This window comes from Pinus tabuliformis, chromosome 6 (assembly GCF_031772625.1).
Source record: "Pinus tabuliformis cultivar Carrire ecotype Pingquan chromosome 6, CPIR1, whole genome shotgun sequence".
Classification (NCBI taxonomy): Eukaryota; Viridiplantae; Streptophyta; class Pinopsida; order Pinales; family Pinaceae; genus Pinus; species Pinus tabuliformis.
Genome location: NC_142292.1, coordinates 1,490,103,581 through 1,490,107,387, shown reverse-complemented (window position 1 = coordinate 1,490,107,387; position 3,807 = coordinate 1,490,103,581).

Here is a 3,807-nt window from a genome sequence, read left to right as displayed (position 1 = left end):
TATTTCAATGGAAACGCTTAGAAAAGCTCATTATATTCGCTAAGGAACAGGTAGCTATTATGAGTCGGAATCCAGCACTGTAAGAAGCAAGCAGACAAGATACAGAAAATCGGTGAGTTGAAAGAAAATTAGATCTGACAGACACACTTAAGGATGGTGCTCGAGTGGTAATAGTAGATGCTAGTATTCGACGTAAAGTTCTTTTGGCTTTGACTGAAGATTCTAAATTGCACATTCAGGAGCTTATGGATATTTACAGATTAGTTGAAGGGCAATTTGATATTCCTTCCTTGGCTATAGTTCTTGTTCAAAGACTCCCAGTTGCTACACGAGATATGATGCTCGCTTGGAGTGAATCTGTCCTGGTAGATCGTTGAGAATGGCTGAACAAAGGGGTTCTGTTGACATTTATTTCAATATTTTCGTGAACATGATCAACTGGTCTGCTGTATCGTCTTTTCTAGCATGGATTGACTGGTCAAATAAATATGAAGATTGGGGGCCAAGGTTTTGTTCCATTTGTTCCCAGTTCACCAGCTGAAGCTAGAAATGGCGATGCATAGGCACGGTAATTCCAACCGAGTGTTGATGATCTACCGGTTTCTGGTTGAAATTGTATATCTGAATGAGCTGAGACACACAAGTTACAACAGGCATGAGTTTGCTAACTATGTGTCGTAAGGGCGCTTGAATGAGAATCATAGCTCATGGAAATAAATCTTCTTTTATCCTTATCATCGTCAGAATCCAGATAATGTGATCATTTGCAGGGTCTTACTTTATTTGTATATGACCTATGTTTGAAACTTAGATTGTTTAGCTGATTGGTGTCACGCATCAGAACAGAGTAATAAACACGCGGCACTTTAAATTGAGCAACATGTGGCATTTTAAATTGAGGATGCCCGACGGTGATATCGATGGATCCAGCTCTCAACAGATATATCTTATTGAATGAAGGCCGAGGACTAATTCCTGGATACCCGCAGTTTATGCTTGACTTATTAAGGAGGTGCTTGGGATAATGAAAATTGAAGATCTAAAGAACACAGTTAGTTATGGCTTTGATTATATATATAGTACAATATGTTCTTGTTAATCACGGAAATAGAAATACAAGCTGAGATACGAGCTATGGCAGATAACATCAAAGGGGCGCTTCCGTTATATTTGCTGTGGGTTATTCATGCCTTCAATTGTCATGTTTTATGTTGAAGTTTTAGTGCTGAAGGTCCATGTGATAGGGCGAGCTGCAGTTGGGGATTGTGTTTCATTCTGCGTGTGGAACATGTGCATCACCAAAGGAATAGCTGTTAAAGCTTCAGATGTGTGCTCGCATTGCAGCTTTTGACTTCTGGGTTTGTTCTGTTCTCCATTATGACAGTACATCTGCAAAACACTCACTGTCAATGCCGTAATGGGCATGTCCATGGTTAGATTGAAAACTGGATTTTTGAACTTATGCGCACAGGTGTTATGTATAAAATGGATCAACATTCAGTACAACTGAGACATATTCTAATGGAGACATTGCTATATGATAACACGAGACATGATGTCCTTTTTCAGGTTTTATGCATAAAGAGCAGGGTCCCTGGAGGAATTATATCTTAACCGAATGCTTCATCCAAGAGAAAATGAGTGGCCATTGAGAAAATAAAGCTCAAGACAGTCAGAGTTTAATACAGGAAACTGTGATTTTCGGGAACAATTCAGTAGTTTCGTAGCGCGCTACGAAACTGCTGAAGCTGCATAATTAATGATCAGTGAACCAAATTTTGAAGACTTTCCTATCAGCATTAAAAAGGTTTTTGTGTCATCACACTGGTACATGGAAAGGGGTGTCCAGCATATCAGGAGCATGGTGTTGCCCTATTTTCTTGGGTTATTAAGGACTTAAAGTATCCACTGCTGCATACTCGGTGATGGGGGACCAGAACCGAAAATTTAGGGATATTTTCAGCCAATACAGAACAGATCAAAGCCTTCGGTATTCAAAGCCAGCATGGGACATTAATTGCCCATCTCATGCCATCTCATGCCATCTCAGCTGAACGAAGAGAAAGCCAGGTGTCAAGGATCAAGAAAGAATCATGCTACGAGGAGAATAAAATCAGAGTTTTAGTTTAGTTAGGACTCTCTGTAATTACAGCTCAGCACTTAATGCATTTAATGAAGTTAGTTAAATGGTAGATAGGGGTAATTAGTAGCAATCATCGAGCTCCCCTCATGCTGGAGGAGGAAGCTCAAGTTAGTTAAGGGTGTATCTCTATATATAGATAAAACTTTGATGTAATGGGGGTTGGATGTTTTTGAGAAGACTGTTTTTGGTTTATGTATAAACAAGTTTTAGTAATACAAATGACTGTTGGAAGATAAGCGATAACTGGATTCCCACAATAATAGAGGATTCTGCCACTTCCTAGTCCCCCGTTCCCCCTTCATCCCTTTGTCTGATCAATTTCCCTCACCTTCATAATGCAATATCCCCTTCACCATATCTAATTAATTTAACTCCATAATAAAATTCTATATATATTAAATATATATATATATATATATATATATATATATATATAATATATAAATATCATATCAAATCAAAATATATATATATATATATGGGAATATATTAAATCAACCAATAGACATATAAATGAGAAATATACTAAGCATTCATTTTCAAAACAATGTAGTTTTAATTCACAATGCACTTGTAATTATAACAAAAATCTTAATACATATTAAATCAATAAATTTATATCTCAAATAAAGCAAAATATATATTAAATCAACATATAAATCAAAACATAATATATATTAAATCAATATATAAATCAAAACATAATATACATTAAATCAAAATACACATATATATCATAATATAATAAATCAATATATACATATCTTAAACAGTAATATTAATACATAATATAGTTCTTTTTGATCATTAAACATTAATATTAATACATATTAAATCAATAAATTTATATCTCAAATGAAACAAAACATAATATATATTAAATCAACATATAAATCAAACATAATATATATTAAATCAATATATAAATCAAAACATAACATACATTAAATCAAAATACACATATATATCATAATATAATAAATCATTATATACATATCTTAACACAATAATATCAATCAATAGACATATATTGGTATAAAAAGAAATAAACATAATACATAATACATATTAAATCAATATATATATATATATATATATATATATATATCACAATATAATAAAACAAACCATAATATATATTAAAATCAATATATATTAAATCAAATCATAATATATATTAAATCAAAATATATATAAAACAATATATACATATCTTAATACATTAAAATCAATCAATATAAAAAGAAATAAACAAATCATATCACAATGTACTTGTAAGTAGATTAAAACATAACAAATATACATAAACATTTATATACAAATGAACTAAGTCTATTCATAACTAAAAAAAAAAAAAAATCCAAATCTAATTAATAAACCTCTCCTCTTATCTGGACCTTGTCGGCTCTGCTCTCTCCCTTATCTTCACCTATTTATTCACCATCACCATCACCCATCTCTGACTTCTTCAATAATTCTCATCCTGATGATGGACCACAGAGGCTGGTTCGAAACGTCGATGCACTAAAACAACAGATGCGATGAATCCGGAAGATACAACCACACAAATGACTGTGTTTTCTTCTCAGGATTCACAATGGATCTTCTTGTTCAAATGTGTGATGGTGTTCTTTCTTTAAATTTCTTTTACAGTTTTGTTAATG